We start from the raw sequence: 15,895 nt of genomic DNA, 5'->3' as shown, positions 1-15,895 counted from the left end.
AACTCACAGACCGAGAGATCATGACCTGAGCTGAAGTCGGCCGTTTAACCGACTGAGCCACCCAGGCGCCCCAGACATGGCCACTTCTATGTATTCATTTATTTGGTCTGTTTGCTGGTTATTTTAATAATGGAATAAGTGCGCCCAAACCTAATGCTCAAAACAAAAGCAACCCTAAGCATACCCACCCCTTCAACACACCCTCTCTGCAACTCTCCTTATTCAAGATAACTATGAAATCAAATCCCATATTTCCCTTTGCTGCCCTTTTTATATAGTTTTAGTGCATCTATTGTGGGACAGGACTGCCAACTCCCTTTGCAAAGTCCTTTCCTTTCATTTTTGCCTGAGCTAGTCTTGAGAGGAGTGTTTTTAGTCTTAGACAAAAAGAATTCTGGGGCGCCTGGGTGGCGCAGTCGGTTAAGCATCCGACTTCAACCAGGTCACGATCTCACGGTCCGTGAGTTCGAGCCCCGCGTCGGGCTCTGGGCTGATGGCTCAGAGCCTGGAGCCTGTTTCCGATTCTGTGTCTCCCTCTCTCTCTGCCCCTCGCCCGTTCATGCTCTGTCTCTCTCTGTCCCAAAAATAAATAAACGTTGAAAAAAAAAGAAAAAAAAAGAATTCTACACTCGAGCAGGGAGTGTTGATAGAATGGTAACTGACAAAACACCATTTTAACTGTTTATTCTTCAGACCATCTATAATCATTCCAATAATAGTCATGCTCGGTTCAGAAGCTGCAGTTCAACACCTGAGTGTGTGGTGGTCAATTCCCATACTCCTGGTGAAGGTAGGTGTTGAGGAATGTGGGACCCAAGCCTTTCTTGTGGGGAGACCCACTTTCCCTGGTCTTATTCTTCAGTCCGTGCCAAGATGGTACCAGGCCATTTCTGCCTCATGAAACACAGTTGACCCACGTGGAATCAGATGGAAAAGTTGAAGGCCAATAGCCCAAGTTTCTTCGGGTCAAATTAATTCCAGCACCCCCACCCCCTGACTCCGCGCTGTTGACTTCCATGTTCAAGGATTTCCCTTTTATCTCCTAAGCACTTGGTAAATATTTCACATGGAGACTCTTATGAGCATCAGCTATATGTCTTCAGATAAATAGGTCTTAACCAAGGTCTCTTGCCAGAATCATCTGAGAAGCTGGGGTTGCCTGGGACCAACCCCATTCCAAGAGATTCTGTAGGGCTGATGCAAGACTTTTAAAGCATTCCCCCTGGAGGCCAGCTATGCACTCTTGGTTAAGAACCATCGTGTCAGACAACGTCTAGCTATGACTCCTGCCTGTCTGTCTTCACCAAACTCTTCAAGGTGACTCCAGCTCCCCAGTTACCTGGCTTTTAGCCCTATTCTCAGGAAACAGATGTCTATCTTTTGTTTTCCTCATGCCTTGCAGCAAATTGACATTCACCTTCTGACTATCAGGAAAAGGGCCAACTGTCCTTGAGAGATGCTGGTGTTGGCCGCTTTGCATATTTTGGCCACAGTGGTTTCCTGCAGACTTTATTTATTTATTTATTTATTTATGTATTTATTTATTTATTTATTTTTGAGAGAGATAGAGCGAGCATAAGCGCACACCCACATACACACATAAACACACACACGTAAGTAGGGGAGGGGCAGAGGGAGAGAGAATCTCAAGCAGGCCCCACACCCCGAGAGGAACCCAACTCAGGGCTCTATCTCATGACCCTGAGGTCATGACCTGAGCGGAAATCAAGAGTTGGACATTTAACCTACTGAGCCACCCAGGCACCCTCCTGCCGACATTTTAGATCTCTCTTTTTCTGGCCAATCTTTGCCTAGCTCTCTCTTTTTATCTTTCTGTCCCTCCCCATCCCTCATTTCAGATTACCCTGCAGGTCAGCTTTGTTCTTTTCCCCATGGAATAGGCCCCTGCAGCGTTCCATCCTCCACTTCTGAGACCCAACAGACAAAAAGATTTCTCTCTCTAGGACTAGTTTGAAAAATTCAAAAGAAAGAACCTCATTTGAGAGACAATTCAAGTAATGCTTAAGAGCAAGGACCCCACAGCCAGAGTTCAAATCCTGCCTGTGCGAACACAGCAAATTATTTAACATCTCTGTGTCTCAGTCTTCCCAACTGTAAAATGAAGATGATAATTGTGACTTCTGCGCTGAGCTGCTGGGGGTGGGGAGTCAGCAAGCTAATGATCCACTCAGAAGAGCTCCTGGTTTGGGGCAAGTACTGTATTTGTAGGTGACCACGCTTCCTGTGGATGACCCAAAAATGTTTAATTTGCTTTATGAACTCAATCCTCTGAAAGTAGAAGAGATAGGGTGAGATGCGTGGTTGGACCTAATTCTAAAACATGTATCAATACTGGTTTACAATGTAGAAGTGATATCAGGGAGCCCTTTATGGTACAACAGGGACTTGGGCTCATAGGACATATTTCATGATGTTCACTTCACTTAAGGAAAGCAGATTTCAACCAGTTGGGAAATTCTCATGAGTCAGAAAGTTCAAAGGAGAGTATGGCTAAAGAGGCACATAAATCCCCACGAGTAAAATTCCCATTATACAATCATGGATTAATCAAGGAAGCATGCTTGGCCCCTCTCTCCCCTCCTTCGTATGTTTCATCCCCTTCCAAGGACTGTCCATATGACATCCTAAATTTGCTTTGGCCTTTCTTCCCAACCCCACATCACCCATTCTTGCTTGGGCTACCTTTATTTTTCAGCTGGACTGAGGTTTCAGCTTGCCGACGGGCCTCCTCATGACAACTCTGCCCCTGCCAGAGTTCCAATGCGTTCTGTACTCTCTACACTGTAGCCAGAGTGATTGTTTTGAAATACAAATCTGATCATGTTCTTGCTGTCCCTACCCCACCTCCACCCACACCACTCAATGGCTCCCCGGTGTTTTCAGAATAAAGAAAAACAGCTTTAATAGCCCACGAGGCCCGGCGAAGTTGGGCCATCACCCGTTTCTCCAGCTCCAGCAGGTCCACCAGCTCTGTCTCATTCTCTCTACCCATGATGGCCTTCCTTCAGGCCCACACAATCCTCAAACTTCCCTGTGCTACAGGGACTTTGTTGTGCTAGTTTCTTCCTGGAATACTCCCCCTCCTTGCCTTTAAAAAAATAACCAACTTTATTTTTTAGAGAAGTTCAAGTCTCACAGCAAAACTGAGCAGCAAGTACAGAGAATGCCCATATATTCTGTCCCTCCCCACCACGTACACACACACACACACACACACACACACACACATATACACACAGCTGCCTCTACTACCAACATCCCAAATGTGGTACATTTGTTACAAGCCATGAATCAACATTGACACACCATTACCAACCAAAGTCTGTAGTTTTACGTTACGGTTCACTCTTTGTGTTGTACATTCTATGGGTTTGGACAAATGTATTATTACAAATATACAGTCTTATAGTGTCATACAGAATAGTTTCACTGCCCTAAAAATCCCCCATGTTCTATCTATTCATCCTTCCTTCTCCCTAAATGCTTAGCAACCATTGATACATATTTTTTGCTGCTTCCATAGTTTTACCTTTTCCAGAATGTCATACAGTTGGGTTCATAGAATATAGTATATGACTTTTTCAGGTTGGCATCTTCCTGTGGGAGATAAGCTTAATAATCCCCCGAGTTTACACCAATGAGTTAACAAGGCATAAAGAAATACAAAGTCATAAAATGCTTACACCTGAGTTTGGGTAAACCAGATTGACACCCCAAGAATAGGGAGGTGCAAAGCTGCCAAGAATAGAGAGGTGCAAAAGCACCCCAAAATAGGGAGGGGGTGCAGAGCTCCCAGAATAGAGAGGGAGAGGCAAAGGCCTAAACTAGGAACGGTGAAAAGGTGCCCAGTACACAGGAATATGAAATAAACAAGGTTAAGATGTTCAGGGTGAAAGCACCCCCAATTTAGTACTATGGCAGAAAAGCTGCTTTCACAGGAGGATAGGGCCAGGTTAGGGAACTTGGTGAATTGGACTATGGACCGCTTTGCTGCAGGCAAAGCAGCCCAGAGCAGAGAGGGTTAACAAAAGAAAAGGTGCCTTGTCAACCCTGAGGTTATTCCCCCTACCTGTCTCATCCCCTAGGCTAAGGGAAACAGGCCCAGAACCTCCTATCTGCCATTAACAGCCATCCACCCATCTGCCTGGCGCCCGGATTTTGTTTTATATTGACCCAAACCCCAAACACCGTATATCTTCAAAACCCCCTTTTCCCTCACGTCCCCAAGTTAATGTTCCCAGTTTCTTTGTCCCTTTGTACATGCTCATCACGTTTGTAAGCCTTCTGATTTGAATAAATACCGGGCAAGGACGCTTATTCGGGGCTCTTGTCTTTTCCCAGACATTAGCCTCTCTCGCTTTCAATCTTGCGTCCCGTTCTTTTGCTAGACAAGGGAGAACTTTAGACCCAGAGTCTACGACAGATGGTGACCCTGACGTGATAGAAAGAAAGGGGGACTATGGGCCAACGTGGACAAGGAGCCCATGTGGCCAGGCAGTGCGACACAAGGACTGCAGGATGCTGCGCAACGATCAAGGAGCTCCAAGAAAGAATAAAAGAAAAAAATGCACCAGGTACAGTCTCTACCTGTCCAGGTAAGGGACAAAGCGAAACTATATTAGGATTCGCTGCTGCGGAACTTTTTGAGAGATCTATCATGGGAAACTCCCTCCCCCTGAATAAAAGCGCTATATTTGAATTCTTCAGTCCCTAGGAGAGGCAACAGGGACTGCTGTAAATTATATGGCTCTCCTTAGATTATTGGCTATCCAATAAAATTGCCCTTGGTCCCCAGAACAAGGAACTTATGATCTTGAAGTGTGGGAAGGAGTAGAAAAAATAATGAAGGCCAGGCATTCTAAAGGGGCTAATGTCCCCCCTAAAGTAATCCTCACCTGGTCCGTTGTCCGCACTGCCCTTCCCCCCTTGAGCTTGGACAATGCATACGAAGAAGAAGACAGGAAGACAGAAGACGTAAAGTTATCTAAAAAGGAGGAAAAACCTCACTCCCCCTATACTCAGATTGTGCCTCTGGCTCCTTTACAGCCAGAAGATACTCCTCCTCCCCCAAAAGGGTGGGACGGTATGGAGCCTCTGAAAACCTCTCTGACCTACTCTGATAAAGTCCTCACCCCAATGCACAAGTATATTGAAAAAGTCCATAAGGCCAGTAATTTCCAGCTGTTTCCTGTTGTCAGAAAAAATGAGCAATGTGGCCATGAAGGCCTGCTCTTTCCAATACTACAAGAATTGCAAAAATCAGTTAGGCTGTATGTCCATCCCAGCCTTTTTACAATCGGTATTGTAAAAATTACAGCCCAGTATGCTGTCTGTGCCCAAGAGTTTCATGCTGCTTACGTGACTAGTGCTGTGCAGAACTTTGCTGCTGCTATTCCGGTGTCTTTTAAACAACTGATGTAGGGCAGTATTCCCAACCAAGGCAGCGAGCCCAGCTTCCAATCATTGTCAGTAAATCAATGCACTGAAACAGTGTGGTGTATTTTACAGAGGCCATCTCTAATACAGGGGACTCTAACTCTCTCTCTCTCACTGTTTCTCCTAATACACTCTGGTTACTCTGACTGTATGTGAGGGCTTCTCCCTCACTCATTTCCTGGATTAATAACTATGATGATTAGAGCCAACTCTCTCTGGCTAGTCTACCTCGGGACAAAGATTTTAAGGAATATTCCCAAGCAGCTGCCGAAACTCCTTTTGTTTCGGGGAACTTCCCTGTCTTCTGGTCGGACATGGACTGCCCAATTCCGCTAGTGGAAAACAAAACCAAAACAAAACAAACACAAAACAAAGCAAAAGTCGATATCTGCTCATCTATCTGAGCTGACAGGCTTTAGGACCATGTGAACTTTTTTCTCTGCCCTCCGTGCCTCTGTCTGCCTTCAGGCCTCCAGGCGGTTCCTCACCTTTTCTGCCTTCTCTACCCACCCCCATCCCCCCCCCCCCCCACCCCGTTTCTGAACCGCCTGGAGTGCGGCCTGCATATCTGACTCATCAATGCCTCAGACAGGCTGTCAAAAGGCAAAAAACACCCCCTCCTCCCCAGGCTGTCAAAAGGCAAAAAACACCCCCTTAAACTTTAAATTTCTTCAGTGGTTCCACGGGGGAAATTAACAGTGGTAAACTTTTAAGGGGACACAGATAAAATATTATTAAGATAGGCATGTCTTTTAAATTATAAGACTTTATTCTGCTAAGGTCGAGATGAATGGAATTTTAAAAGGACACTGATATAAGGTTGAAATTCTGCTTTTCTCTCTGTTCAAAAAACAAAGCTTTCTTGGACTGTTCTGCTCTTGATAAGACAATGTAAGCGAAGGTTTTTTTCTCTTTGCCAAAAAACCAAAGCTTTAGGTTTCATCTTTATCAGGTCTTTGATTGCTTAGGTAAAACTTCTCAATGTTAAAGGAACTAGGTTTTGCTAACAACTATATTATGCTATACATTCACCTTTAGGATCTTTCATTGCCACGTTGGTTAAATAAATAAAGTTTCAAGATTTGTAACGATCTGTAATCCTATTTAGGATGTGCTTTATGATAACTTCCTAAGGTTTTCACAAACTTCCCAGGATTTAAATGGTAAATGAAGCATATTCGGTGTTTAAACTAATTTAAGTTTGTTGGCTCTGTCTTTAAAGTTATCAGCATTAAATATAAAATTTTATTCTACTAAGGTTTACTAAAGGTCAAATAAGTTCATGTTATCTCTGTTCCAGTTTGTTAGCAAAAGGATGACTTAAAGTAATGGTTAACTTCGTTTGCCTCATAGTTTCCATGGGTAATTGTTAAGATAGCTTTCAGCATCTTTGGTAACCTAAAACTTTAACGTTTTGCTTAAATGAGCAATTGAATTAAGTTCTTCAGACATTTAGACCTCTTCCGAATCAAATGGAAAGCTGAAGCATTGCTTATTAGACATCGGTTTATGCTTTTAACTTCTTATGGCAACAAAAACAGAATATTTAAATCCATGCTTTATGCTTAATGGATTCTTAAGTCTACCACCTAAAAAATTCTCTGATGTAACAGACAATTCACAACTGGTTAAATGTAATTAAAACTGATAAAAATAACAAAAGCAACTCTGTATGTAGGAAAGTAGGAGATATGAAGAGAAAAAAAAAGATATAAAAAATGGAAATATATTTTTGTTAAAGGTAAAAGAAAGTAACTTTGTCTTAACAGAGACTGGTTGTTTGGAGAAAAACGGCTTGAGACAAAACCTAAACTCAAAGAAAAGTTGTAAAAGTTCGTAAAGGAAAATCTTTAAAAAGAAATTTTATGTGTGGTCAGGACGGACTAAAGTTAAAATAAATGGATTTTAGGGGCATCTGGGTGGCTCAGTGGGTTGAGCGTCTGACCTTGGCTCAGGTCATGATCTCGCAATTGATGAGTTCGAGCCTCGAGTCGGGCTCTGTGCTGACAGCTCAGAGCCTGGAGCCTGCTTCAGATTCTGTGTCTCCCTCTCTCTCTGCCCCTTCCCTGCTCATGCTCTGTCTCACTCTGTCTCAAAAATAAATAAACATTACAAAAAAGTTTTAGAAAATAAATGGATTTGAAAAGTATACAGGGTTAAGATTAAAATTCCTTGTCTTTCGATCCAAAGACTGGGACATTAATGCCAATACTCTTGGTGCCAGCCTTCAAAATCCTCCACATTTATGTTGTTCCTGTTTGGCAAAAGAATGGATGCCTCTGCCATATGAGGGATGGATAATATATAAAGGGCTTTTACTAAGATACATGGGAGCCATTTTACTAAACTTAGCCCACTGTATGCTCAAATGGATATCCACATGGCTAAAACATATTTATGTGGACATTACTAAAAAAGACAGGGGAATAGACCTTGACTTTGGCCCTTCAGCCCCCTCCCTCAAATGCCAATGATCAATGTGTAAGTTACCGCTGAGCAAAAATGAAATTAGAGCATCCTACAACAACCACAGAAAAAATAATATATTTTTGTTAATGATAATAAATAAATAAGTAAATATATAATTTTAACAAAAAGGGTAAAACAATAAGACAACACGCCTTTTTAAGTTGTTTTACTTAAGCCTTGGTTGATATTACCCATTCCTTGTAATCCACAAGGCCAAGCAATTGTAAAATGAGCATCTATTATGCCCAAAAACATGTTAAAAAAACAAAAAGGGGGAGATACCCCCGGCTGTCTGCATTACAACCTCAGCTCCTTCTTGATAGTGCTAGGATTACTCTTCACTTTTTAAATCTTAATCCTCAAGGACTAACTGCAGCTGAGTGACATTCTTCAAAATCACATAAACCCTCTCACCCTATGGTGCTATGCAAAGCCCCCCAAGGGGGGCCCAACCGGACTGGGCCCACTCAACTTGCCACCTGGGGTTGAGGATTTGCTTGTGTCTTTTCAGATTCTGGACTTCTGTGTATTCCTTCTCGTTTGGTGAAGCCTTACCATGGCATAATGGAGACCCCCAGGATATCTTCCAATGAACCAGAACTTCCAGAGAATGACTCTGAGTGAGTGGCTACTAGCCCCCTTTTTACAAGATGGAAGCCTCTTCATGGACTCCTCATCCTGAGGCCACTCCACAATCGCAAGTCCTTGCCCCTGATAGAACATGGGGAAACCTTCAATGCCTGTCTAACCAGGCCAGCATCCTCTTACAACACAATGATATTGCATACACCCCCAATTCACATCTGATGGCCATGATGTCTGCCATTAACAAAAATTCTCTATGTGTAACCCTGATTCTTCTTGGCTTCATTTGTCCAGGCCAAGCTCAATATTCATATTGGGCTCATCTCCTTAACCCATCTATATTTGATAGCTTAACACTCCTGGCCTGGGATTTTCCTATTAGCAGTAATGACAGAGTTCATGGGAGGAGCCAGTCTTAACCCGCCCTTCCAAACTGAACAAGAGCATTGGCTTTATATGCCAAGACCTCAATGGTGGCTTACTCAAGCACCTCCTATGTGTGTTTCTAAACTTAGCAACTTATCTGCTGGTCTCCACCTAAAAATCAACCCAAAACCTCTACAAGGCCAGTCAATTTTACCTTTTTCTCAACCACACGCTTCGATATACCTCAAAAAACAAACATATCTCACACTCCTAATGTTATAGCTTGCTCTGGTCTCAAAAGTCCGGCCACCCCTGTAATAAATTTCCTGGGACAACCTGTTATGGAGAGACTGAGCATCATCTTCACTGGGGAAATTGGACTATTACTGACAGGGGTCCTTGAGGACATCTTGAAACAAAATATTCTAGTAAGACCATAACCTTTGGCCAGCCTAGTAGGGAGAACATTTTTTGGAAAGATGGAGGTTTGTCTGGCCCTATAATTTCTGCACATAAAGGGAAATTAAAAGGACCATGGCTTGTTAATCTTTGGAAGCTAAGTCTTCCCTTCTTCCCTCCTAGTATTAGCCACGGTGAGATTCATGTAAAGCAACATGCTAACCTAACTGGAACCTCCCTGTACAATAACTAATTCACATGGACCACTATTTGCGTCCCTTCTCCCTACGTTCTCTTTGCTACCTCCACCTTACAGACCCGACAACTAGGAAATAATTATAATATGTCTATCACTCAGGGTTGGTTTATGTCCTGCGTAAGTAATAATAACATCACCCAATTAAACATCTCCTCCTCGTTAGTACTTAGCACATCTCAACCTGGGTTCCTATTAATAGCTCTAAACCCTATAGACATCCATCAGGACTAGGCTCGCTTTCCAAGCTTGTTCAGCACTGGTACTCTGCTGCAAGGCAAAAAAGATTTGTTAGCCCGTTAATCGTGGGCATCCTTGCAGCAGTCGGTGTTATCGCCTCTGCTACTGTAGCTGAAATCAGCCTGCATCATACTATCCAGACAGCCCATGTCCTTAATAAATTTATGGTCAACACTACCAAAAAATTTATAACCCAAACTTCTATTGATAGACGAGTTTTGGCCCGCCTCAAAGCTCTTGAGGCTGCAGGCCTTGTTCCTCCCCTCTAAACTGCCCTGTGACCCTAACTACCAGCATATCTGCATGACTGGAATTCCTTATAATCACTCCCAAGCTTGGGATGCTGTCCAGACACACCTTCACAGTGTCTTCTCTTCCCACCTCTCTGAAGATATAGATTTAGATGTGACATTGCACCAACAGCTACAATATGCAGAGGATCGGCTTAAAAAATGAATGGACTGATTCCTGGGAAATGTGGCACGACCTAAAATCCTTTCTCACTTACAGCTAGCACCCATCTCAAATTCTGGATAACTTTGGGAAGCAAAATGCCTTTACTGTGTCTCTTTTTATGTCTTTGCAGAATCACCCTCCAAGCCATCCAAAAGCAAAAGAAGGACCAGGAACTCATCATGAGGGTCCTTGAACACGAAGCTAAAAACAAAAAACAAACAAACAAAACAAAATAAAAAGGGGGAACTGTGGGGGATAAGCTTAGGAATCCCCTGGGTTTACACCAATGGGTTAACAAGGCATAAAGAAATACAAAGTCGTAAAATGCTTACACCTGAGTTTGGGTAAACCAGATTGACACCCCAAGAATAGGGAGGTGCAAAGCTGCCAAGAATAGAGAGGTGCAAAGGCACCCCAAAATAGGGAGGGGGTGCAGAGCTCCCAGAATAGAGAGGGAGAGGCAAAGGCCTAAACTAGGAACGGTGAAAAGGTGCCCAGTACACAGGAATATGAAATAAACAAGATTAAGATGTTCAGGGTGAAAGCACCCCCAATTTAGTACTATGGCAGAAAAGCTGCTTTCACAGGAGGATAGGGCCAGGTTAGGGAACTTGGTGAATTGGACTATGGACCGCTTTGCTGCAGGCAAAGCAGCCCAGAGCAGAGAGGGTTAACAAAAGAAAAGGTGCCTTGTCAACCCTGAGGTTATTCCCCCTACCTGTCTCATCCCCTAGGCTAAGGGAAACAGGTCCAGAACCTCCTATCTGCCATTAACAGCCATCAACCCATCTGCCTGGCGCCCGGATTTTGTTTTATATTGACCCAAACCCCAAACACTATATATCTTCAAAACCCCCTTTTCCCTCACGTCCCCAAGTTAATGTTCCCAGTTTCTTTGTCCCTTTGTACATACCCATCACGTTTGTAAGCCTTCTGATCTGAATAAATACTGGGCAAGGACCCTTATTCGGGGCTCTTGTCTTTTCCCAGACATTAGCCATCTCTCGCTTTCAATCCTGCGTCCCGCTCTTTTGCTAGACGAGAGGGAACTTTAGACCCAGAGTCTACGACATCTTTCACTTAGCAATATGCTTTTATAAGGTTCCCCCTTCCATGTCTTTTCATGGCTTGGCTCTCATTTCTTTTTAGTGCTGAATAGTATTCCATTGTATGGACATACCACAGGTTATGTATCCATTCACCTACTGAGGGGCATCTTGGTTGCTTCCAAGTTTTAGCAATTATGAATAAAGCTGCTATAAACATTGTGTGTGTGTGTGTGTGTGTGTGTGTGTGTGGACAGAGTCTTCAGCTCATTTGGGCAAATACCAAATAACTGTTGGATCCTGTGGTAAGAGTATTTGTAGTTCTTTAAGAAACTGCCCAACTTTCTTCTCAAGTGGTGGTACCATTTTGCATTCCCACTAGTGGTGAAGGAGAGCTCCTGCTGCTCCATATCTTCATCAGCGTTTGGCGTTATCAGTGTTTTGGATTTGGCCATTCTAATGGGTGTGTAGTGGTATGTCATTGTTGTTTTACTTTGCAATTTCCTAATGACTATGATGTTGAACATCATTTCATATGTTATTTACCATCTGTATACCTACTTTGTCTATGTATGTCTGTTCAGATCATTTGCGCCTTTTTTAATTGGATTGTTTTCTTCTCCCTTTTTGACCTCAATAAACACTTCCTCCTCATCTTTTAGATCTTAACTGAATGATCCCTTTTCGTATCTCAGACTAGATTTAAAAAAACCTCAAAATCCTATGTACTTCTTTTTCTTCGCGGTTATCACAGTTGCAATTTTATACTATTTGCTCGATTATTTGAATACTCTCTGTTTCCCTGAATCTGTAAGAGCAGGCGCCGTGTCTGGCTTTGTTCCCTGGTTTAACAGTAGTGCCCAGCGCTGTGCCTAACGCATGGCAGGTACTGCACAAATATTTGTGGAGTGAGGAATAAACCGATGACATCACGGAGAAAGGTGGAGAGGAGGAGGGATCATCTAAAGAAACAACGGAGAGTACAGAGCGAGTCCAGCGTTTCAAAGAGAGTGTATAACAGTGGGAGGGGGCAGAGGGCCAAATACAAATGCCAAAAAGCACAAACCTGCAAGACTGGTGTCAGGAATACTAATGCGTAAAACGAGCTGAGCCTTAAACCAATGGCTGAGGCCACAGAAAGACTGTTTTAGAAAATTATTTGGAACAAGAAAAATGACAAGGAAGAGCCAGGCCCCACACTTAGCGGAAAGGGCATAATTTTTAATGCATAATGTTTTTCTCCCTCCAGAATAGTAACGCTCAAACCAGAAAGTATAAAAGGCAAATTCCAGGAGAAGAATATCAAGCCCAAGATCAGAGAAGAGGTGTGGGAACATCTGGCCACATTACATGAGCGCCGGCTTTGGATGAATCCCATCAGAGCTTGGAGATAAGATTACAGAGCCGCTGTCCATGAATTCTGAGAAATTTGGGAAAGGAGCCAATAGCCAGGGAAACATGAGATGTTTCTCAGTTTTCAAAAAAGGAAAAACATGTGCATTCGGGTAAGTTTAATTACTTCTGATTTCCAAACTTTACGTTGATTCATGGCACAAATATGTACTGGATGTGTGATGGGGTGTCTAGAAAGTGGAAGTTTAGATCCTTCTACCTCGATAAGCCACCATTTCAAAGTCACCAGCCAGGAGGGTGAAGGCAGCAAATCACCTTGGAGGAAGTCTTTGTTCCTAGAACAATCTCAAGAATGGGACCCTTCAGTTGTATAAACGTAGGCAGCCAGCACCATTATCCTGAGAACAGGATATAATTGAACGCTTTCCCCGGTTGTATGGCTTGACAGAGGCCATTCTCTTCCATGTTCCTTGGTATGAATAGCTGGTGGTCAGAAGCAATTGGACAAATTTATACAGGTGCAAGGAGCCTGGGAGAAAGAGGATCAGGACTGATGCCTTTGGGTTTGAGGCTAAGTACTACTGGATGTTTTCTAATGTGCTGAAATGGTCATACCTGACCAGAAGGCCCAGAGCTGTCCACCATCCAGGAGACGACTAACCAGGGAGGGAGGGAAAGTGTCAAATGTTGACTTGATTGTTTTCCAGCATAGAGCATAGCTGTGGCTGACGCACCCTCCTGGCCCAGCTGCCCCAGCAGAGAGGATTTGGAGGAGGAGCCCAGTGTGGCGCGTTCTTGTGTAAGCGTGACGCTGGGGAAGACTCATGATGGCCTGTGCCGAGGGCTAGACTGTCATCGTTCGTGCAGCAGGGGCTGGGTGGGGCCTTCTGTTTTTAACAGCGATACAGGTGATAGCGGCAGAGAGAGAGCCTGGTTCCCTCCGCCGAGCACTGCACTGACGGCACAACCGCGCACAGGCCGCAGGGAGAGAGAGATTTTTGTTTAGTTGGTACACTGGGTTGAACGGTGTTTCCCACCCCACTCCCTCATCCCCTGAACCCCCATCTATCTGAAACCTCAGAACGTGAACTTGTTTGGAAATAAGGTCGATGTAGATGTAACTAATGTGAGGTCATACTGGATTAGGGTAGGCCCTAAATCTAACACAACTGGTATTCTTCTAGGACGGGAGAAGGACGCACAGAGACACCCAGGGAAGAAGGCCAGGCGACCGCAGAGGCAGAAACTGTAGTAAGACAGCTACAAGCCAAGGAACGGCAAGGATTGCTGGGAAACACCAGAAACTGGGAGCGTTCGAACAGATCTTCCCACAGAGCCCCCAGGAGGAACCAATCCTGCCCACACCTTGATTTCAGACTTCTGGCCTCCTGAACTGTGAGAGGATACCTTTTTATTGTTTGACGCCACCAAGTTTGTGGTGCTTTGTTATGGTAGTCCCAGAAACAAATTGATTTGGGCACGTGGGGATTCCAGAGATTAACCTGGAAAATAAATGAGGGGAATCTTATGTGAGTTCCAGTCTGGTAAAGCAGGTTATACTAGTTACAGGTTATCAAGCAGCTGTCTTATCTGCTAAGATGCGGAACTGACAGCACCTTAGAATATTTTTGCGTAGCAACGAGAGAGATGTGAGTTGGATGGTACTACAAGCATAAGGGGTTTTAGCCCGCTTAACACTCAGTTCAACCGATTGATTTATGCTGACCCACTGAAGATTGCATGCTTCCGGCCTGTATCGTCACTTGGACAGGACTTTGGATGTGTTCTTATCAAAGATGTAAGTGACACAAGGTCAGCAGGGGATAACATGACAGATGTCAGATCCCACATTCCAAATTAATCATGTTAGCCAGAACGATGAGTGGAAAGTCCCAAGATGATATTTCATGGGGAAAAGTGTAAAGCTAAGGTTCAAAAATCCACTGTGCAGGAATAAACTGTAGGAGACCTGGATTGAGAACAACCCATATGGGAAAATTTCTGGAGATTTACAGTTGATCCCAGCTTAAAAGGAGACAGAGCTATGACCTGGTTACTCAAAAAGTTCGCACAATTTTAGACCACGTAGATATGGATGTACCAGTAATAACTCACTCAGTAATCAAGTTCCTTCCCAATGACCAAAATGATTTTCATATAAGTCATCCAAGCGTCTGCTGGGAAAACCAGATAATTGACGGCCGGCATTGAGACACAGAAGGAACGAGGTCCGAGAACCGGCCAGGAGAAGAAGGGTTTCCAAGGAAAACGCTTGGCATATATGAAATATAAAATGAGCAGCCTTGAGATCCCAGAGCGTTCTTTCCCAAGGATGCCCTTCTAGGCCGAGCAGTCACAGACGCTGAAGCAGATCAGGCAGGGGCTGTAGGCCTGGCACTGTGCTGCCTCAGCAAATAAACCGGCAGATGAACAACACGGTGTGAGCGGCAAGCAGTGTCTTGACCTGCCCAGACCCCTCCCCAGCACTCCCATTTCTGCCTTCCATCTCTTGCAAATGTCTCCTGTGCGCCGCTCCTCCCCGCCCCAGCCCCAGCTAATTTAGACATCCCATTAGGTCAATTAAGTCAGTGTCCCACTACACTCCCTTCTCTGGCCCAGAACCCAATCCGGGCTCCCCCACCGCACTTACCTGTCGTATCTCCTTAGTCTTCTCCAATCTGGGACAGTTGGTCAGTCTTCTAAAAGACTTCGCCAGAGTACATTGGTCATGCCAGAAAATGTCTAGAATGCTGAAGGTCTGGAAAGCAAAACTCGGAGCAAGTGTTGCCAGAACTGGAGCTGTCAGCTTTGAGGGAAGTCTGAAGGGGACACGTTAGTTGTCTTCAAAACCCTGAAGGAGCCTCATGCAGAAGATGGGAGTCTTCAGTATTGCCCCAGGGGATGGAAATGGAATCAAGAGATGGAATTATCATCAGGAACACTTCAGCCTGCTACTATGCAGAACATTCTATCAGAACTGACCAATCCTACGCTGGGCCTTGGCAGAACTGAGCAGGATCTGGGCCGGAGATAGACCTGAGTAACAAGAAGCCAGGTCGGGGAGTGGGGGCGGTGGCAGAGCAGGAATAACCATAGGGCAGCTGGCCAGTGCCCTCCTGCCAGAGGGATGTCAGACTCAGGGTGGAGAGCAGAGCAGACAAAGGCTTGACTGGCAGGTCTAATGGAGGTTAGCGGGACAACAGCAGGAACAGAGGGCGCTTCTTCTAACAGGTTTGCTGTCCCAGTCCACTATTAACAGGAACGTGAA

General features: G+C 44.3%; 1 long non-coding RNA gene across 1 annotated transcript; it reads right to left on the bottom strand.

Annotated features, from left to right (window-relative positions):
- Window positions 1-14,018: 14,018 nt before the first annotated feature.
- Window positions 14,019-15,506, bottom strand: LOC147578231 (uncharacterized). Its single transcript, XR_015254231.1, has 2 exons — window positions 15,278-15,506; window positions 14,019-14,129 (listed from the first exon to the last, which is right to left on the bottom strand). It is a non-coding gene; the product is annotated as an uncharacterized LOC147578231 (long non-coding RNA).
- Between the last annotated feature and the right edge of the window lie 389 nt (window positions 15,507-15,895).

The sequence above is a fragment of the Puma concolor genome, chromosome C1, assembly GCF_028749965.1.
Source record: "Puma concolor isolate L17-30 chromosome C1, mPumCon1.1.hap2, whole genome shotgun sequence".
NCBI classification, from domain to species: Eukaryota; Metazoa; Chordata; class Mammalia; order Carnivora; family Felidae; genus Puma; species Puma concolor.
Note: the sequence above shows the minus strand (reverse complement) of the source record. Positions and strands in the feature narration are given on the sequence as shown.